The 23,425-nt window shown below is 37.5% G+C and overlaps 1 protein-coding gene across 2 annotated transcripts in view; it reads left to right on the top strand.

Annotated features, from left to right (window-relative positions):
• Positions 1-23,425, top strand: part of LOC136864354 (leucine-rich repeats and immunoglobulin-like domains protein 3) — a 238,509-nt gene that overhangs the window by 36,847 nt on the left and 178,237 nt on the right. The gene's annotated exons all lie outside the window — the stretch shown is intronic.

Here is a 23,425-nt window from a genome sequence, read left to right as displayed (position 1 = left end):
AATGGTTTTCGATGTACAGTATACAGGACACTGACTGAATTGCATTGAATTCCTCTATACTCATCTGTTTTCAACTAGCCCTATGGTCTTGTTTAAGTCTTCACCAATCTCCTTGAAATCATTGAAAATTCAGTCTAACCATCATCCCCTGGGACTTCATCATGATGATATGAAGGGTTGTCAACATTTACATTGCTATAATCTATCAGCTTCATAGTTATTGATAATTTGAGCACACAAGTATGAAGGATGAGTTTTCCACTTAATCAATACTTTATTTTACAAAGTGTTTAGAATTATTTACATTGAGAAACAGTACCAGTTTCGACCTGTAAAGAGGTCATCATTAGCTGTTGATGAACCTGCTTAATAGCGATTATACATAAAACATTACTAAAAATTAAACAAGAATGCCTTATTCTAATATTTGACTTGCTGGAGTCCCATTCAAATGTCTATGTTGTATGCCAGCATTATGTCAAACGAGATATATAGCCTACATATGGTACAATTAAATGTAAATGTAAATAGAAATGTATTTTTATTGAATTGAACATAACAGGCTTTCGCCAAGTTACAATGTTCCAAATATGCAATTCAAAAAATAAACACTTACAGACTATTTATTAGCTAAGCACTAACTACTTACTGCTTAATTACCTCTAAATCTACTATGTAGCATCTTGCACATGGGCAGATAGCCAGCTCCACATGCAACACGCTACCTCTACTTATAACTAAACTAACTACTTTACTACATTAAATATATACTAATTCTATCCTAAATCTGTCTGGCCATGACATGACCCCTGGTGAGAAACTGCTACCACCCTTCCCTGGGATGTCACGACCAGACATGTCTCGTGAGGCTCAGAAACTGATACCTCATAGACCCCTTAAGCTGTCAATGTTATTTCCTCACCACTCCTTCATGTAACAGCCCGCATGTGTGCGGATTGCCCACTTCTACATGTAGGTTGAAGTCTGTATTCTTCTGCCAAGACGGATTCCATAACTCGGCTCATCTTTCGCTGTCTCATTGACAACTTACTTCCTCTAACCTAACACTATTCGCTACCTTACTCTACGCGTACAGAAGTACCGAATCAACACTTTAGCTTGAGATAGGTCAGGCCTATCTCACCCTCTTCCAGCTCTACTGTACGTCAGCAGCCAAAACTAACAAAAACCAAAGGCAAAAGGAAACAAAACAAAACAAAAAAAAAAGGCAAACAACAAACAACCTCATTAGAAGGAATACAGTGCGGCTTACGTATCAATGAACTGAATCTACTAATTAGAAAATATACAATACGTAAGGAGCAAAGGAACAAAACTGAACAACTATAAAAACGAAACATAATACTAAAATTATAATTATTGTCGCCCTTACTTATTAGTGACTGTGTATCAAAGTTGTTTTATGTACATACATGGTTACAAAACTTCGTTATTATTAGCCCATACAGAGATGATACTTCAGAGATAAATACTTTCTGTATGTTTTCTTCTACTCACTATAATCAATTTTAAACTGCTTATTTAATGTACGGGTAACTGATTGATTTGGAGTCTCCCTCTTCCAACTTTGGTTGTCCGAGGTAGGAGAGCCGAGACTAGGTTCATCCTGAAATATTAGCATGCATTCTTGTATGTGTAGTTTAAGTGTCCCATAGTATCCTTTTAACCATGTGTACTCGTGCTGATTTCGCTGCTTCATTTTCTTCAGCAGCATGTACCATTCCCTCTTTTACCACTTTCATTTTTTTTGCACCTTCATCAGCATGTGCCCCTTCCCTCATTCACCACTTTCATTTTTTTCTCCCACAAGCTTTTTACAATTGTCAATAGTTTTGATAGTTTCCCTGGCCTTCTCCATTCCCTGTTTATTAATTTGACAAGAGTCAGATTCTCTTCCCATTTTATTTATCTCTTCCGCTTCCAAATATTTTACCCGTAATGCTCTTGTACTTTCACGCTGTCTCAAGAAATGTGCATTTTCTAACTCCTTCTCATACAATAAACGTGTATTTGCAATTTCTGTAAATACCTTATTTTTATAAACTCCCCTCAGCCACCATATCATTCCCCTGTATTCTCTTTTGGTTAATTTATCATGTATTATTTTCATACCTGGATATAATTATATTCATGAATTCCTCCAGAGTTCTCCTGTTATTACCCTCAGCTCTTAGCCTTTTTATTTTTCTATCTGCTACCCTCTGTGCCACTTACCTACAGACTTTTCTTTCTTCTAAATCATTGTCCCAATAGTTCCCCATCCCAATTCCTTCTAGTATTTTCTTTAAGTTGCCCGCCCAGTACCCATCCTGGTACCTCATTTGGTGTCGGTAAGCTATTTCTAGAATTTCTCCCCCTCCTCCCGGTTTTAACCTAAACCAATATTTTATTAGTCTCTTAATTATATCCACTTTTATATTAATGTCTGTACACAGTAATCTTGCTCCACTATTCGCTGTACATATTGGTAAGCCTGTAATTATTTTGATAAATCTACTAGTGACTGAATCGAGCATTACTATTTCCTTTTCTGTGCCCCATACTTCTGCACCGTATAACGTTTTAGATTTAATCACAGCATTGAATACATTTCTTTGTACCCTAAAATCAATATTAGGCATCCTGTTATCTAATATTCTTATACTAGCTAGGGCTGCTGCACCAATCATTTTTGCTCTCTTGACATGTTCAGACCAATTTCCATTTCCTGATATGATAATTCCTAAATATTCTAACTTGTTAACTACTTCCAGATTTACTCCTTCAAGATACCATTTTTCCTTTTTTGCTAATTTGTTCCCTTTTTTGCACACCATTACTCTAGTTTTCTGTGCGTTAATTTTTATATTCCATTCTTTACAGTACTTCTTGATACCATCAATACTTTTTTGCATTGCAACTGGCGTTAGTGTGAACAGGAGTATGTCATCAGCAAAGACAAGCCCAGGAATATCCTGATTTTCTAAACATGGCAGTGCAAATCTTTCCTCAACTTCAAATTCTAGTATATCGTTAATGAACAATAGAAATAAAATCGGTGACAATTTACACCCCTGTTTCAGACCCATTTTAGAGATAATCTGTCCTACTACTACTACTCCTTCTTTTGCTCTCACAGTACACTTTACTTCAGCATATATCTTTTCTATAGCCCTTATCGTTTTACATGACACTCCTACTTGTCTCAATCTAGTAACGACTGCCCCCCTGCTCACAGTATCGAATGCTTTTTCTAAATCTATTGATGTAATATAGAGCTTACCACCTTTTCTCTTTACATATTTGTCAATAAGAGTTCTCACAATAAAAACATTATCAGGTGTAGGATTATTTAATGTTTGTAGAATTTATGGTAATTTGGATTTAAGATTGCTGATAAATGTAAGTTTATTTAATGTTATATTTTATTTGGTTTTTATTTTGGCCTTTTTAGTAAAAATTCCAATGTTTCTTGTTCATTTATGGTTTTTGTTTAGTGGTATTGTTAATAAGTATATTATCGTATTTTGTTGGGGTGACACAAAGATAAATATAACTCTTTGTAATTTAAACATTGATTTATGAATATCTGATCTGTTAATAGCGATTATAAGTTACCTTAGGGATAACAGCGTAATTTTTTTTGAGAGTTCATATCTTCTGAAACCACTTTGAAATTTCGACAGGATTGAATATGTCTCTGCCCAGTTCCTTAGTCTATTTGTTAGTATACCTGTATATACTTTCCCCAATGTATCTAATAAGGTAACTCCCCTATAGTTTCCTGGATTTAATCTCTCCTCTTTATTTTTGTATATAGGGCATATTATCCCATTTCCAAGCTTTCGGAAATACTCCTTTCTCGAAGATTGTATTGAATATCCTTCTCAAAATTTCCAACATGCCGTTTCGCTCTCCCACCTCTTTCCAGAATTAATATGTGATACCCGAAATAGTCCTGATTTTCCCTTTTTGGCTCGTTGTAACAGGTTCCTTATTTCCTGAGTCGAAATAGCCACATCTAATTCAGGCAGAGTGACACTCAAACCCCTGAAACAATAATCCCCTCATGATGAGCTCTCCATTTGTCTTCTTTATTCAATAATTTCTCGAAATACTGGACCCATGTACTATGACTTATTTTGGTCCCCCCAGAACCAGACTTCTTCTTGGTTATTTGATTTATTTTATCCCATACTTTCCTACTGTCATTGTCCTTACACTTTTTATTTATGTCTGCAGCCATCTTTTGTTGTCATTCCGACTTTGTCTTTCTTAACAATTCTGTGTTCTTTCCTTTTTTTTTTACCAAATTTGTTTCTAGCTACTTGACCACCATCCATATCTCCTAAGTGCCTTCATAACTAGTGACTCTTTCTTTACACATTCTGTATTATACCATCCACATTTTATCTGCATTTTACTTAAATTTTGCCTCATACATTTTCCTGCCATTCCTGTTAAATTTTCTATCCTGGTTAGGGCTTCTTCAACTCTATTCTCTTCTATCAATTTTACAATACCTATTTTCCAAATCTCAAAATTTTCTCCATTGAAGTACTCTCTGAATTCATTCCCTAATTCTTCTCTCCAACGATACCTAGGTATTTCCCTCTCCTTTTTCGCGATCGTAAACGATTTCTTGTGCTCTTATATCTTGAATCATTAATTTTATAAGTACTGGTATATGGTTTGCCTCTGCCCAATCCCTAATGTGTATCTCTTTGATAATTTGCAAACTATCCCTATAGCATACAACTAGGTCAATTGTACTGCCCCCATTTTCTACTATATAAGTTAGTTTTCCACTCTCATCTCCGAACCACCATCCATTCAATATATAAAGCTCCTCTACTGCGCATAATTCTAGTAAGTAGTTTTTCTCCATTTCTGTTACATTCTTTATCCTGGCTATTTCTATTAACTGCTAATACCCTGTCCTCAAGTTGACTGTAAACTGGCTTCTTGTCCCGTAACCTTGCGTTAAGATCGCCCATAATAATACTTGCCTGATCATGCGTACTTCTCATTCGTCTAATTTCTGTCGCTAAATTCTCAAAAAGTTCATTCTGCGCAAATGGGGAGCTCAGAGGTGGATTATATATAAAAGCTATACACAGTTAAATGGCTTTGGCTTGCTGGAGTCTCACGACTATCACATATTCCAAAAATTGTATAGCTGAGATGTTAAAAATAGGGTACAGTTCTTAGAGAACAAAGGGTCACCAAAGTTTTGGTGTCAAGTTCAAATGTCTATGCAGTATGCCAACATTATGTCCAACAGTTGTATAGATAAAATCAAGGTGCATTGTTGGGCCGCAATTTTGCGGGGAAACGTTGCGTTCAGTAGATTGAGGTTCTGTAACTTGTTTAACAGGTACTATGTTCATTTTAGTCTATGTCGTTGCTGATATGTGCTAGTTTTTCAGGATCCTTGTTGAGGCATATCATGCTATGTATGACATATTGAAATTAAAGAAAGAAAGAAAGGGTGATAGAGCTCCTCTCTTCATACTTGCATTTACACTCAGGTAAATTCAAAAATCTGAGAAAGGAAAAGGAAGTAAGAATAACTGATAGAGAGTGGCTGCTAAATGGTTTGTGTGCTATAGAGTGTGTGGTACTTACGTGTGGGCTGGATATGTCCTTGAGTATAGTCGGGAGCATGCTGCACACTATTGCATGTTGTACGTCGTGTGGCTGTCGTAGTGTTCAGATTGAGAGGTGGTGGGGAGGGCGAAGCAGCCTGTGGAGAGGGTGGGGTGGAGTCGGGTGTGTCTGTTGGGTTGTGTGTGGGTTTGTGTCTGTTGATTCTTTTTAAATATGTGTCTTTTAGAATGGGATGGCTGTGTTTAAGATGTTGGTTTTATCTGTGACTTCATTTAAGTTGAGGTTGGGATTAGCGTATTGGGTCATATTGATGTAAAAATCTTCCATTATATTGAGCAATGGGCCAGTGGGGTTCATATTTAAAATTTTCATATCATTCTCGATATTAGTGAATTTATGCTTGTGTTCCTCAACATGTTGCCCTATGGATGAAAAGCGAATATATTTAGTGGCATTGATATGTTTGTTGTAGCGAATAGAAAAACATCTGCAAGTGATAAATATCATTGTTAATCCGTATTGAAGATACTATATGTAGGATGCTACAGGGTTTATTGTGTCACCTATTCAATACATTATAAATTTTTAAACATTCAGGAATTTATTACCATTTCCATTTGAGTCATGTTTCGCCCTTCTTTGAGGGCATCATCAGTCATAGTACCACCTCAAGGCATAAATCAGGTAACAGATTAGTAATCAAATTGTAAAAACTAAGATACAAACATTACATATTACAGTACAATGGAAAAAAAAAATCTTCAGTGATGATACAGATAAACAATATATGTTTATAGACACAGTAGTTAGCACCCATGCATAAAGTCACAGGGTATTTTAGCAGTGTCCAGCAGTGGTGGTCTGAAGAATACTTGATGCTACTCCATTAGAAAATCATAAGAAATGATAAAGTTTATAAATATATTTACATGGAAGCAGTTTGGGGAGAAAGGGTATAAAGTGTCTGGCGTCTCCCGTAAATATGTATTATAAGCTTGTAATTTCCTAACTGCTCAATGGAATGGTGTAAAATTACTGTATAATTACCCTGTCAAACTGTGATTGTTCAACCAACGGCAGTAATTAGTGTTATGAACATTGACGCCAGACACTTTATATCCTTTCTTCCCAAACTGCTTCCATGTAAATATATTTATAAACTTTATAATTTCCTATGATTTTCTAATAGAGTAGCATCAATTATTCTTCGGACACCACTGCTGGACAATGCTAAAATACCCTGTGACTTTACGCATTGGTGCCGACTACTGTGTCTATAAACATACATTGTTTTTCTGTATCATCACTGAACGGTTTTTTCTTTTTTCCGTTGTAATATGTAATGTTTGTGTCTTAGTTTTTACAATTTTATTACTAATCATGTACCTGATTTATGCCTTGAGGTGGTACTATGACTGATGATGCCCTCAAAGAAGGGCAAAACATGTCTCAAATGGAAATGGTAATAAATTCCTGAATGTTTAAAAATTTATAATGTATTGAATAGGTGACAAAATAAACCCTTTAGCATCCTACATAGAAAAACATCTGCCGGTGCGCCCGATGTAGCTGGCTTCACAATCGTTGCATTTTACACGGTATACTCCTGAATGGTTGTATTTGTTGTTTTCATTGACAGATTTAGTGTTATGTAAAATGGAAGCATTATTACGTCTGGTTCTGTAAACTATTCGTAGATAGTGTCTTTTGAAAATATCAGTTATGGGGTGGATGTGGGTGTTGTTAAAAAACCTCAGTGACCCTTTGTTCTCTAAGAACTGTACAGTATTTTTAACCTCTCAGCTATACAATTTTTGGAATATGTGGCATTCATGGGACTCCAGCAATCCAAAGCCATTTAATTGTACCATATGTATGCTATATATCTCGTCTGACATAATGTTGGCATACAACATAGATATTTGAATGGGACTCCAGCAAGTCAAGAAACGAGATGTTAATATCGCCTTCAAAACACAAACAGAAATACTTTTTTTCAATCACAATAGTGTTAATATAAATAGCAATCAATATCAAGGATCAGGAATCTATAGTCTTGCATGCACAGAGTGCAATTATTCTTATGTTGGCCAAACTGGCCAAAGTTTTCTTATATCTTGAACACGTCAATGCAGCGAAACACAAAAAACATCCTGTAATGAGCGCTCACATGCAAGAAACTGGACACCATTTCACAACTATTGAAAGGTATTTAAGAATTTTAAAAAGTGTAGAAAAGGGAAAGTTATGACAGAGTTGGAAAACATACACATTCACTTAGATTAGCAATACAACAAAAATAAGAACTTGAATGATGAAATTGTATTAAAGAACCCCCTCTTAGAACAGTTACTGAAATTAATACAAATACTTGAGTCTGATATAAATAAATTCTATAATAATTTTAATCCGATAAAAGTTAGTATCTCATTGATGCAAACAAACTCAACTCCTCCCCCTACTACCCCTAGGCAGTCCCCTCCACCATCTACATTACCTATCAATGCACCCCCTACCTTTGCTTCCCCTTCCCACTCCCAGCCAAAACACAAGCTCACTCACACTCACTTGTATAATACAAGGAGCACAAATGGAGCAACAAGTACCTGTTACGAAGTTGTGAGTAACACTAGACAATTATGCAGCAACAGGTAGGGTAAGTGATAATTTTCTCACTAAGAAGCATATACAGACTTATATTGAAGTCCCATACATATTTTTCATTACAGATATATCAACAAGCTCAATTCGAAATCTGCAGTGTTCATTCAAATTCTACTTCATATTAGAATGTTTTCAAGTTCCCGACGAGTTCATTGAAGAGTAACAAGACTGACGTAATGACAAACATTTGGATTTTTAGCCAATACATATTGCCCTAGTGTTATTCCAATAATATTGGAAATGTGACAAATACAGGAATCTATAGTCTTCTATAACTTCATAAAATTGTTAAATATGCAATGAAGGTTCAAGGACAATTAAACAATTCAACATACATTGAATCAAATTAGCCAGATCTCAAACAAGGGTTTCAAAAAGAGGGTCAACAGATGAGTTTCGTCCATAAGTTTAAAAGACAGTATTAATAGCAAGATTATATACAATTGTGTTTTAGCTTAAAGGTATAAATTTTTACTGTCACGTGATCAGTAAAATATTGTAAGAATTGTCACTCATGGTTGTGAAGCCTATTTTAGTTCAAATAGAATATGTTCAAGATCTTATTTAAATCTTAAGTAAATGTTTATTGGCTGATGATGCTCACTAAAAGGAGCGAAACATGTACCATGTTAACAATTTAGTAAGGATGTAATTTCATATTAGCATGTTATGTATTGAATAGATGGTCTATAATAAAATTATAACAATTTTGTATCACAAGTAGATCTTCAATATGGACAAAAAATGAAATTTATAATCTTCATTGGCTTATACCTTTCAAATAACAGCATGGGGTCTACTCGAGGCTTTATATATATATATAATAAGATGTCCTGATTGACTGACTGATTCATCATTACAGAGTCAAAACTTACTGGACAGAACGAAATGAAATTTTGGTGATACATTTATATTAATGTAGATGCTGGAATTTTGGATATTCCGTCGCTAAGGGGGATAAAAGGAGGGTTTTGTATTTAGAATCTCCTTTGAAAATAAAGAAATATGTATTTTTTTGTTTTTTGGAAAATCCCCTTAAGGGGACTGCGAAAAGGGGAAAAGGGGGTTGAATACCTTATATGAAGATACTTGTATCTAAAAAAACTGAAGATGTTACAGACATGAAAATTGGTATTTGGAATCTCCTTTAAAAATAAAGAAACACACATTTTTTGTTTTAGGGAAATCCAATTACAGTAATCGGGGGTGAACAAGAGTAACAAAGTGGGTGAATTTTTAAAAATACAGTGTATCTCAAAAATGTAAATTGTTACAGACGTGTAAACTGGTATTCAGAATCTCCTGTAGAAGTAAATACACATAGGTAATTTATTTTCTGGAGATCCACTTAAGGGGAACTGAAAAAGACGGTGAATTTTTAAAATGAGAATATCTACAGAACATCTCATAAACTTGACATGTTAGACGTGAAAAATTGGTATTTTAAATCTGTTTTAAAAATAAAGAAATGTGTACTTTTTGTTTACAAAAAAACACTTAGGGGTGGGGGTAAAAAGGACTGAAAAGGGGATTGAATTCATTTTATTAGGAGAGTGATATCCCAAAACTGAAGATTTTACACAGGTAAAAATCGGTATTTGGAATCTCCTTTAAAAACAAAGACAGTGTATATCTTGGAAAATCCATTTAAGGGGGTGGAATCTCCTTTAAAAATAAGGAAACTTATATTTTTTCGTTTTCGGAAAATACTCTTAATGGGCGGGTGGGTGAAAGAATTGAAGAATTTATTTATATGAGGATGCTTATATCTAAAGAAACTAAAGATGTTACAGACGTGAAAATTGGTATTTAAAATCTCCTTTAGAAGTAAAGAAACATGCATTTTTGAGAAAATCAACGGGGGGGGGGGGGGGGGTGAAAAAGGAGATGAATCATTTTATGAGGATTCATATATCTCAAAAACTGAATATGTTACTGTCGTGATAATTGATATTTGAAAGCTCCATTATAAGTAAAGAAAAACATTATTTTGTTTCCAGAAAATTCACTTAAAGGGGGGAGGGTGAAAGGAAGTGAGAGAAATTGATTTTTTATGGTGGTACTTATATCTGAAAAACTGAATGTTCCAGATGTGAAAATCGGTATTTAAAATGTACTTTATATATAAAGAAACACACATTGGGGGGGGGGGTAATTGACTCAATGGGGGGTGGGAGGTGAAAAAGGAGTTGAACTATTATTATTTTTTTGCTAGGGGCTTTACGTCGCACCGACACAGATAGGTCTTATTGCGACGATGGGATAGGAACGGCCTAGGAGTTGGAAGGAAGCGGCCGTGGCCTTCATTAAGGTACAGCCCCAGCATTTGCCTGGTGTGAAAATGGGAAACCACGGAAAACCATTTTCAGAGCTGCCTATAGTGGGATTCGAACCTACTATCTCCCGGATGCAAGCTCACAGCCGTGCGCCTCTACGCGCATGGCCAACTCGCCCGGTTGGAATTATTTTCATGAGGATACTTATATTTTAAAAAAAAACTTAGGATGTTACAGATACGTACATTTGTATTTGGGATCTTCTTTCAAAGTAAAGAAACACGTTCTGTTGTTTTCGAATAATCCATTTAAGTGGGTGTGTGTGTATGAATTTAAAAATTAGTTTTCTTTTTAAGGGGTACTTATATCTCAAAAACGAAAGATATTACAGACATGAAATTGTTATTTGGAATCTCCTTTAAAAGTAAATAAATGCGTATTCTTCTGTTCTCGGAAAATTGCTTAAGAGGGCGAAAGAATTGAAAAATTAATTGAATTATTTGTACGAGGATACTTATATCTAAAAAACTGGAGATGTTACAGACGGGAAAATTGGTGTTTCGAATCTTTTTTAAAAATAAAGAAATGCATATTTTTTTGTTATTGGAAAATCGAATTAATGGGGGACGGTGAAAATAACTAACGAAGTTGAACTCTGTTTATGAGGATACTTATATCTCAGAAACCGAAGATGTTCCAGACGTGACAGTTGATATTTTGAATCTCCTTTAAAAATTAAGAAACACATATTTATTGTTTTTGGAAAGTCCACTTAAGGGGGAGAGGGGTGGAAAGAAATGAAGTTGAATTCTTTTTATGAGGATACTTATATCTCAAAAACTGAAGATGTTACAGATGTGAAAACTGTTTTTGGAATCCCCTGTAAAAATAAAGAAACAAGTAATTTTTGTTTTTGGAAAATCCACTTACGGGGGTGAAAAGAATTGAAAAAGCGGGTGAATTTTTAAAATGAGTACCAGTATATCTACAGTATATGTCAAAAACTTAACATGTTACAGACATGAAACTTGGTATTTGGAAAGTCCTTTAAAATTACAGGAACATGTACTTTTTTTTAAATTTGCTTTACGTCGCACCGACATAACTAGGTCTTATGGTGACGATGGGATAGGATAGGTCTAGGAATTGGAAGTGGCCGTGGCCTTAATTAAGGTATAGCCCCGGCATTTACCTGGTGTGAAAATGGGAAACCACGGAAAACCATCTTCAGGGCTGCCGACAGTGGGGCTCGAACCCACTATCTCCCGATTACTGGATACTGGCCGCACTTAAGCGACTGCAGCTATCGAGCTCGGTACTTTTGTTTTTGGAAAAGGCACTTTACAGGGGGTAAAAGGAAGTGAAAAGGAGTTGAATTATTTTTTATGAGGATATATCACAAAACTGAAGATTTTACAGGTGTGAAAATTGGTATTTGGAATCTCCTTTAAAAGTAAAGTGACATGTATTTTTTGGTTTTCAGAAAATCCACTTAGGTTGGCTGGGGTTGGGGGGAGGACAGTTTAAGGGGTTGAATTCTTTTATGGGGGTACCTATATCTCAAAAAGTGGAGACGTTACAGACGTGGAAATAGGTATTTGGTTGGAATCTCTCTTAAAAATAAAGAAGCGTTTTTTTTGTTTTTTTTTTTTTGTTTTTGTTTTTTTTTTTAACGACTTGAGAGAAAACTGTTTCTCTCATGTACAGTTCTATGTTGCTTGGTCATCTTACCTCCAAAAGGCAGTGCCACAAACATTTTTTTACAAAGAGTTTCTGGGATAAATGAAACTCAATTTTTTGGTGAGTTTTTGTACTTTATTGATTTTCAGATAATGTCTTAGTACAGTACTGAGGAATGATTACTTTTAACAAATTATGAAATCCACGCTAGGGAAGCCGTGTGTAACGGCTAGTATCCCTATATAATGGATGAATTGCCATCAGCAGCATCATATGCCCTCACTACATATGAACACTGCGGAGGAATTTGGAATTGAATCCAACCTTTTGGCTTTCAATCTAGTGACAAATGATATACCACCACCTCTCCTACACTGCCAGCCAAAATTGTGATGGTGAACGTTTTTTTCTGCCATTTGGACCTGAACCAGCTAACCACGGTGTCAGACCATATAGACCTGACACCTTAACGATAATGGTGACCATTCAGGTGATAGTGAGGTATTCAGTTATGAGATATTAGGTGTTCTTTTTGTTCAAGGTATTCAAAACAACCTTTGGCATCACCATATCTCAAATGCTTCTATATGCTTTTTGTCTATTGTCTTCACTGTCCACAATTCATAGCCATATTCTTGCTGGCTACTTTACCAGTGATTAGAACCATTATGAGGGGCCAGTGACCTGGAGTTTGGACCCCTTTGGACAACAAGCTAATTGATATATGACTTTGCTTTGGAAGCAGTCCCTTGTTCTGTCTATACCACTTCCAGTCACCCCCTATGGGTGCGGGACACAGACGAATATACCCACGGTATCCCCTGCCTGTCGTAAGAGGCGACTTAAAGGGGCAACTAAGGAAAGATGGTTTTGGAACCATGAAATTACCTGTGATTAGTACCATAGCGTTAGGAACACCATGGGTCAACTTTACCTGCGATTAGTACCACAATGTGAGTAACACCGTGGATTTGGGGAGGAGCACCATGGGTTTACATTACTTGTGAATAGTACCACTACACGAGGAATGCCATGGGTCTACAGTACCTGTGATTATTATCACTATGTGAGGAACTAGGTCTGCGTTACCTGTGAGTAGTACCAGTATGTGAGGAGCACCATGGGTCTGCATTACCTGTGAGTAGTACCATTGTATGAGAAATACCATGGGTCTGCATTACCTTGAGTCTACATTACCTGTGATTCATACCACTAAATGAGAAACACCCATGGGTCTACTGTACCAGTGATTAGTACCACTATGTGGGGCCGGTGACCTGGATTTTGGACCCCTTTGGACAAGAAGCGAATTGATATGTGATTTTGCTTTGGAAGCAATCCCTTGTTCTGTTTATACCATTGTTTTAAGTTATTTTATGAGAAGGTGGGGCGTTATGGGTCAGATCCACTGATTGTTTTAAGTTTGTAATAATTTTTCATATCATTTTGATTTCTAGTCAGAGGATGGATTTTGGAATTTTCATAATCATATCATTGCACTTCATCACGTACCATTAGGGGCCGATGACCTGGATGTTAGGCCCCTTTAAACAACATTTATCATCATCATCATCACTTCCAATCTAAGCTGCAGGCTTTCACTTTCTATGTATTTGTTGTAATAATTCAGTAAATTTTTCAAGCTGCTTGTGAACTTAATAGTATTTATGTATGAAAAACAAATTTTTTTTTTTTTTTTTACTTTATGTATTAAGTTGGAACGTAGGAATGGATGGTTCATTGTATTTGTTATTAAAGAGCTCTGAAAAGACCTATTTCCACAAGATGGTTTTTAACATCATTTGATAGTCAGAAGGTACTAGGATAGACTGGATGCCTGAATCACTGTTGCTCACTCAGCACCAGGAGGCACGTGTAGCTTTTGGAATGTTATGGACATGAACAACTCTACTTACTGAAGCAGAGGCGCCTGGAGCTTCCTTAGAAAGCTGGGAGGTATGCTGATAGTAAAATGTCACCCTCAGATGAGACCTGATCAAATAGCTTCCCATATTGCAACAACCTCTCAAGTATATAACACATTCCAACTTGTAAGTTCGAGAAGTTCAATCTTTCTACCGCTTTAAAATATTACGATGATGGAAATGTGGAACTTCTCAAACTTACAAGTTGGAATTTGATGTACATACTAATTCCACCACGGACCAAAATGAAATTCATTACTTGTAACTTCCCGAGTTCCACCGGATAAGAAGCATATTAAATAATTATGTTAAATGCAGTTCTCATACTTTGAGATAAAGAGTACCTCTCACATCAAGCTATTTGTGTCCATTTATAGCCCATGATATGCAAGAGGCACTCAAAGTACTAAGGTTTGGTAGGGCCCCTGGATTCAATGGAATACATCCAGAATTCTTCATACCTATAAGAGAAAATGCAACTGGATGGATGGCAGAGTTCTTTAGAAATATTCTTCAGACTGGACAAATCCCACCTGAATTCAAGAAAGCAAAAATGTTTGTCTTGAAATCTAGAAAACCTGTGTGATCAGACATGATCCATAGCCCTCCTTAGCAGTTGCTACAAAATTTTTGAGAGGCTTATTTACTACAGAATTAGTACTACCATCTTAGAACTCATTCCTGTAGATCACAAAGCTTTAGCCCAAGCCATGGCTGTTGTGATAATTGCTTTCACTAACATCTTATGTCGAGGCCAGATTCCGTAAAAAGCTTAAAACATCTGCTGTCTTTGTTGACCTCACTGCTGTCTTTGATGCTGTCTGGAGGAAGTTGTTTTTCAGAATCTACTCAGAACTATACTCTGCAGAATGATTGCACAGCTTAACAACATGCTGAGTTATAGGAAGTTCCATATCTGTGTAAGGGAAAAGAAGAGTGCAGTGAGAGAACATCACAGTGGCTCACCCCAGGAATCAATTTTGTCACCACTGCTGTATAATTTATAGATCTCTGACCTTCCCTGGACAATGAGAAAAAAATTCTGCTATGCTGACGATTTGGTCTAAACTGCACAATGCAAAGTCTTAACAAAGGACCTGTCTATCTTGGGAAACTATTTCAGGAAATGGAGACTCAAGCCAAGTGCAGCCAAGACAGAGGTATCTTTCTTCTACTTGAATAACCGCCTGGCAGACTCAAAACTGAACATCAGCTTTTCCGATCGAGTTCTGAAACACAAGACGTTCCCAAAATATCCTGGTGTTACTTTAGGCTGGACTTTATCATTCGAACATCGCTTGATCTTAACAAAGAAACTGATAACTCGAAACACTGTCACGCAGAAGCTGTGTGGTACTACCTGGGGTTCAGCTCAAGCATCCTGTGCTCTTTGACACCACTGATTTTTTTCTACTGCTGAGTACTGTTGTGGCTTAATAGGATGTATATACCAGCACTGGCACTGTCAGATCTACTCCAGCGTAGTAGCTTCTGCTGCTGCCTGGAATTGATTTATTTTCAGTGTCGTGATACGCCACTAAATAGTGTTTTTTGAATATTCGACTACAAGGACAGCTTTATCATTGGCCTGCAAATCATCTTCCTTTGTGCACATTGATGGTAAATGCTGACAAACCAGAAGGTGTTCTTCATCCTGTAGTAGTCCACAATCACAGGTGATGTCTCCTTGTACAGAGCCTCATTTAACTAGGTTAGGCTTGCTCTTTGCAACACCTGTCCGCAGTTGATTGAGGGTCTTCCAGATGGTATATGGAAGGCAAAAACCTGCAGAAGGGTCTTCCTTTAAATTGTTGCTGTTGCCACAGTTCATGCATCCGTTTTTTTGGCGTATCAACAAGTGGTATGGTTGTTCTTAAAAATCTCTTCCTTGACCTGAGTCTAGCGGGCTGCATTTGATGGCCATAAAGGAGGTGATATGGATCAGTTGATTTGCTTCTGATGTTCAACTTTCGCTGCTACTTCCCTTCTTATGTGAGGAGGAGCGATTCCTGCAATAGGATAGATATTTTCTGTTGGAGTTCGTCTCAGGCACCCAGTAATAATCCGACCAGTCTTGTTCACAGCAATATCTACTTGCTTAGCATGGGCAGAGTTTCTCCATACAGATGATGCGTTTTCTGCAGCTGATAGGCAGTGGGCCAGGGCAAATGTGCATAGGACATGAGGGAATGCACCCCAAGATGTGCTTGTTAGTTTTCTAATAATATTATTCCTAGCATACACCTTTTGTTTGGTATTCTGACAGTGTTGTTTGAAAGATAATGTTCTGTGAAGTTTCACACCAAGGTACTTTGGTGTATAACAGTGTTCGAGGACTACTCCTCTCCATTCCACGTGCAGTTTTCTACTGGCTTCTTTGTTGCGCGGATGAAAGGCACAAACTTGAGTTTCGGTGGAATTGGGTCTCAAATGATTGTTCTCGTAGTATGTAGCAAGTTCTTAGAGAGATTTTGCCAGCTTTTCTTCAACCACTTCAAATGTATTCCCCTGTGCTGCCACTGGTATGTCATCAGCATATATAAAGTGCTTGACACCAGTAGGAATTGGTTGATCATTAGTGTAGATGTTGTAGAGCAATGGTGCAAGAACACGTCCTTGGAGAACTCAAAAGAATGGATTAACCCAACGGCTATTCTTATTTTGAAGAGAGACATAAAAACATAGATTTTGAATAATGCATTCAACAAATTTTGTAAAACCATAGTCCCTTGTTGTTTGATACACTTTATTCACCAATCTGTTATGATTAATTGTATCGTAAGCTGCACTAAGGTCTGTGAAGGCAACGCCATTCACTTGTCCCTGCTCGTAGCCATCCTCTGTATGTTGTGTCAGATTGAGAACTTATCCACAGCATGATCTTCCAGCCCTAAATCCAGCTTGTTCAGGTATGAGAGCTTCATCTACAAGAAGTGATGTATGGTTCAGTACCATTCACTCAGGGATTTTGAAAAGATGGCACAATAGGAAAACAGGTCAGAAGTTCTCATGTTCATTTGGCTCCCTGCCAGGCTTTAACATAGCTACAACATGAGCTTTCCTCCACATCCTTGGAATCTGGCAAGTGGTGATGCAGTTATTCATGAGGTTGAGGATTCATTTCAATGTTTCACGCCCAGAATGTTTTATTTGTTCTTTTCTCTACTCATCCACTCTGGCTGCCTTATTATTCTTCATGTGGTGAATCGCTTCTTGCAGTTCGGCCAGTGAAAAGGGAGTATTAAGTGAGTGGTTTTCATCTTCAAGTTCATGTTGAAATTCCAGTCTTTTCGGCCTCCTGATACTTTTACCATTAAGTAGTAGTTGATGAGCAATATGATTGGGTGTAACTTAACTCTTACATATCTGAGGTGAAGTTGGATCATTGCTAAGGTTCTTAACTATTTTTCATGCATGTTGGCTATTTTGTTTCATATCCAAATTTTCTATTAGAGAGCACCATCTCTCTTGTCTTGAGGTGGTTATAGCATTAAGCAACTTACTTCCATTATTTCTTCTGAGAAGGGATCATTCTTGAACAATTGCTAGTATCTTTCAAGGGCAAAGTTTGAGTCATGAGTCCAGCTACGTCGACGGTACACCATATCCTTGGAATGTGTTTGCAAGATACTTTCTGGGTCAGTTTTATGAATGATTCATACGACTTCACTGCTGGTTGCAGTTGAATGATTTGGCTGTCCAAGTCTTCAGCAAACTGGTCCCACTGCACTCTTTTGAAGTTGAAGTGTCATACTAGCGGTACAACATCCGGCTGAACCACTGCTCTTATACAAGTTATAGCTCTGTGTTGTGTGCCTAGAATTGTGTCTTCAACATATTTTATAGTTTGTTCGGAGATCATATTACTGATGAAAATATTGTGCGGATCGTAGCCACGTTTCCATCTTCCGCTGTTAAATGAAAATGGTAGTTTAGGATTGTGGATGAGTTTGAGTCCAGTCCTCTCAGCCCAGTTCTCCAATTCCTCAACATTTGCATTGGTATGTAGATATCCCCATGCAGTACTGTGGCAGTTGAAGTCTCCAATGAAAATTTTAATCCTGTGAGATTGGAAATTAGCTTTCTCCTCAAAATTAAAGATGATAGGTGGTTTGTAGACAGATGTTACTGTACATGACTGGTACCCAATTGTTAGGCCTTGCTGAGTGGCTCAGACGGTTGACATGCTGGCCTTTCGACCCCAACTTGGCAGGTTCAATCCTGGCTCAGTCCAGTGTCAGCCTCTTATCGGTAGATTTACTGGCATGTACAAGGACTCCAGCAGGACTAAATTCTGGCACCTGATAAGATGATGATGAGATCTTGTAAATGTTTTTTAATGTATTCACTCATGCAACATATTCTTATAATTTCCAACCGGACGTCTGGTAGAATTTTGAGGTATTGATATGACTGATGATGCCCCACAGAAGGGGCGAAACATGTTTCAACTATTTTAACGATCTTTAACTAATACGTTAACATCTTGTACTGTATTGAATAGGTTGAAGTTAAAATAAATTTCTTATATTAAGATTCTTTCAATAAGGAGAAAATGATTTTCATTACTTGTAATACCTCAGCGTCTACTGCAAAACTAGTTAGTGGGACGTAAAGCAAATAACATTAAAATTATTATTATTTATCGTTAGGATTTCTACATCATTGGTAGAAGTCAAGTCGGTTGAACATATACCTAGATCTGGTTTGGTGAAGACAGTACTTCCATATTGGTTGTGGAGTCTTTCTAAGATTAATTTCATCCCAGTTATCTTTGGTCTGCAGTTGTTTGGAATAATGCCATCTGATGTACAAAGATCTATTGCTCTTATCTTAGAAGTGAAGCTTTCGTGGTATGTAGAGTTATTTGGTTCTTCTTGGTTTTGAATTATTCACTCTAGAGTGACCGTTGCCTGGGAGACTGATTACCTCAGATCGAATAGGGGTATTTCAGTCACCTTGACAAAGAATACTGCAATGTATTTGAAACTGGTTTGAATCCCACTGTCAGCAGCCCTAAAGATGGTTTTCTGTGGTTTCCCATTGCCACACCATGCAAATGCTGGGGCTGTACATTAATTAAGGCTACGGCCACTTCATTCCACTCCTAGGCCTTCCCTATCCCATCGTCGCCATAAGACCTATCTGTGTCGGTGCAGCGTAAAGTAAATAGCAAGAAAGGGGGGGAAAAAAATTCAAAACGTCAGCAAACTGTATGCAATGTACAGAACACAACATTGTTCAACCCAGAAGAAGAATCAAATAAGTTTAATGCCCTTGTTCGAGATTTTAAGATCTGCAGTAATCCTCAGCTACCTGTCGTAGACAACATACCCACTCTCAGTGTTCAAATATTGCAATCACAACAACTAACCCTTTGTGATGCTGCTGTGAAGACATTAACCAACTTCAATGCTTTGAGGGAGAGGGATGATGGAAAGAGCTCTACAGACTTGCCCCTTCACAACATCTTCCCTGGAGAGCCAATCTTTAGCAGATCCCAACCACTGCGCATTACATGCACCTGACTGAACAAGAGCAGTATGCATCATGGAGGGTGCAGGGATTTTCTTTATAAATGGAATGTTGTGCCACCTCCAGGATGTAATTTTAGAGCTCTCCATCAGACCATTCCCCACATTCAAAGAGAATGCTAGTTTTGCGCTTGTCCAGGTGGCTGGGAAGACTTCCTACTGCCAATAACAGAATCATTACAGTGGATTGAGAAGCTAGATATTCTGCTATGGTAATTGGTAATGTAATGTTTGGTGTGAATGTGTTTTGTTTTTGTACATATATTGTATCTAGCATACATAATTTCGTAGCCATACACTAAATAAATAAAAAGAACAATTTCTGTAGCCTCTTTCCTCCAAATGGCTCTGCCTTGCTAAACATCCAAGACTTTTCTAATAATATATTCCCCATAGAGTTTGAGTAAAAGGGGACAGAATGCATCCTTGTCTTACTCCTTTCAGTTCACTGAAGGCCTCTTATCTCTAAAAGCTTTGTTTAATTTGAGCAGTGTTATTCTCATATTTTTTAATATTCATTCAGTGAAACTCCAATTTTAAGCATTACTTCCCAAATCTTGCTCAAATGCAGTTGTAAGGTCTCTTATAGTCTAGTCTAGAAAGCTTAAATGGTATGTTGTGACCATAGTTGTTTTTATGAGTTAGTACATGTTGAACACCTGTTCTCTTATGCCTCTTGTTTGGATGAAACCAACCTATTACAGAGGAATCTCCCGCTAGATAAAATACTTCGGTCACTGATGTGTAATATCCACTAACATGCAAGAGGATTTTCCTAGCATGTAAGATCAGGGCAGTAGTACAGTAGATCTTGCAATCCAGATAGTAAGCATGTTATAAAGACGTATGAGGACAACACTTTTGACTGAGTGGAGAAATATAATGCCCTCTTCTGTTATACTTTTAGCCATCGCTGGTGAAAGCTTTGCAATATTTTTATATGCTGTACTGTGTGCTTCACTTCATTGTACAGTGCTCTTGTACACAAGTACTCATTTGGCTGAGAATATTTCTTATTTGATTAGCAGAATACAGTCGCATGCAATATTTCCTCCACCGAGTGAGTTGGCAGTACGGTAGGGGTGCAATCTGTGATCTTGGATTCAGGAGATAGTGGGTTCGACCCTAGTGTCTGCAGTCCTGAAGATGTTTTTTTTTTTTTCTTCGTGGTTTCTCATTTTCACACCAAGCAAATGGTGTGAATGTACCTTAATTAAGGCCATGGCCTCTTCCTTCCCACTTCTAGCCCTTTCCTATCCCATCGTTGCCATAAGACCTGTCTGGATTGGTGCAACATAAAACAGGTTTAAAAAAAATAAAAATTGCCCCACCTTGATTTTTGAACTTCCTCCCTCAAAAGAATTTTGCTGTCTCTTGTTTATGGTCCATTTCTTAGGTTTTCACTTGAGTGTAATTATCTACTCTCTGATGAAGAGACTGGTTTGGTTCTAGAACTGATGACTTTTGATCTATTCCTGGACTGGGTGAATTTCTTCTCTCTCTTGCCTTCAATTCTTTTGTTTTTAACACATTGCTGACCGTATGCTTGAGCTTGTCACATACCCTGTGGACTGGACATTTTTCTACTGAGCATACTAGAGTGCACATGATTACAAAAATGTATATAAATATTAAACTAGTCAAGATTTTATCTTTAAAGTTGATGGATCTGTCTTTATAAAACCATCTTCAGCCTCAATTCCTAATGCATTATCAATGTTTACATCGTCATCAGAGTCACTTGAATAAATGAGCATACTATGTAAATTACAGCATGTAAGGGCTTAAATATCACTTCCACTATCATTCCCTCATTCAGTTTCCACTAATTCACAATCACTATATCCATCATCGGTATACAATTCTTCTAAAATATCGTTGTCTGCTAACACTGTATTATGCGAGCGCTCCATCTTATCATTGACTGAACTGGCAGAAAGAAAGTTGACATTTCAAAACTAAATCAAAGGATAAAAGAAGACCGTGATAAAAGAAAAGTGGCAGATATACATCTACATTTTATTCTACTCAATGTGAAAGTCCTAAATAGTTCAATATATGATCAAGAGATGTCACAGGGAGACCAAAAATGATGTCGTGATTAAAACCGAGATTTCTCAGGGCCCATCACCTACCACTGGTGAGCTTACTACGAGATTTCTCGGGGACCATCACCCATGTGTTAAGACTAAGTAAGGGTATTTGATTTATTACTCTTCAGTATGGGTAGCTGTTGTCAGTCAACTAAAGAGTTTCATCTGCCAACCAAGATTTTCTATTTGTAGTAGGTTTACTGTAGTGCAGTCATCCTCAAGCATGCTAGTTGAGTTGTAACACAGAAAAAGCTCTTAAACAGTTAAAAATCCACAATCTGGTTAGATCTCAATCATATTGAATGAGGTAGGATCAGACAAGACACACACGAAAAATTTCAACGTAAACATTAACAGTAACCCCTAGAATAAGGCCAAATTCCAATAGACAGACACCTATTAAAATAAATCCTAATGTGAACTGCATTATTGATTTACCTTACTCATTTGTCCCATCTTGACCAGTAGTCAGTGAAAAATCGTGGTGGAAAAAGACCGTCCCTATCCTGACTGGAAAAAAGGTGAGACGAAATAATACATTGCTTTCAAATTAAATAGGATTACTAAAATGCAACGTACCCGCGAATGACATTTATAAATAATCATAACGAAAACCATCTTATTGAGTAAAATAGTTTTTAACCCTTAACCCCTCATCTGCTGGGAGAGCACCAACATGACGATATTCCCTTTGTGGTCGCATCGGACAAGGCCCGACGTGACATTGCATCGCTCGTCTGCCATCTCTCATCCGGCGTGGAACTTTGCAAATTCCAGATATTTTTTGACAGTTGGTCAAATATGTATTACACTCATGTTCATAAAAAACAGAACATCTTGAAAGACTAGAGATAAGAAGTTCATATTCACAGGATATGTTCATTATTATGTTCTACAGAAACAGTTCGTATTTCAGTCACCTAGGTTCAGCATGTGTCCTGTTGCCTAGCAGGCAGTGGGTTAACTTGTTCCATGCGTAATGACATTGATGCATATAAGGCGTGAATGGTTTCCTGGGGTAGAGCCATCCATACTGCATTCACCTGGTTCCACAGTTCATCTTTGGTGGTTGGGATTGGGTTACAGCGCCGCACCTGTCGTTTCATCATATCCCACACATTTTCGAATGACAACAAGTCCGGTGATTGGGCGGGCCAGGGCAACAGTCTGACATCCTGTGACAACAAGAAGACACGTGTTCGTGCAGCAATATGTGGTCGTTCATTGTCCTGCTGAAATACGGCATCTGGGGTGTCGTGCAGAAAGGGTACGGCTACGGCTTGCAGGATATCACTCACGTAGGTCTAACTGGTCATAATGCCCTAGACACGCACTAACTTTGATTTGTGGTTGTACCCAATAGCACCCCACCCCATGAGGTCTTGAGTTGGCACTGTATGTCTTGTGCGAAAGCTGCCAATGTGATGCCTCTCTCTCTCTCTCCCCCCCCCCCCCCCCCTGTCTGCAGTGAACCAAAGTGCAGTCATCATTTTCAAACAAACAGAACCTGGATTCTTCCAAGAACACTGTCTGCTGCCATTCTTGTCCCCAGTGACATCATGCCATACACCATTGCAGTCTAGCATGTTTATGCACATTAGTCAAAGGTAGGCGGAGAAGTGGACGACGCACCGGTAACCAAG

Source organism: Anabrus simplex, chromosome 2 (assembly GCF_040414725.1).
Source record: "Anabrus simplex isolate iqAnaSimp1 chromosome 2, ASM4041472v1, whole genome shotgun sequence".
In the NCBI taxonomy this organism is placed as follows: Eukaryota; Metazoa; Arthropoda; class Insecta; order Orthoptera; family Tettigoniidae; genus Anabrus; species Anabrus simplex.
Note: the sequence above shows the minus strand (reverse complement) of the source record. Positions and strands in the feature narration are given on the sequence as shown.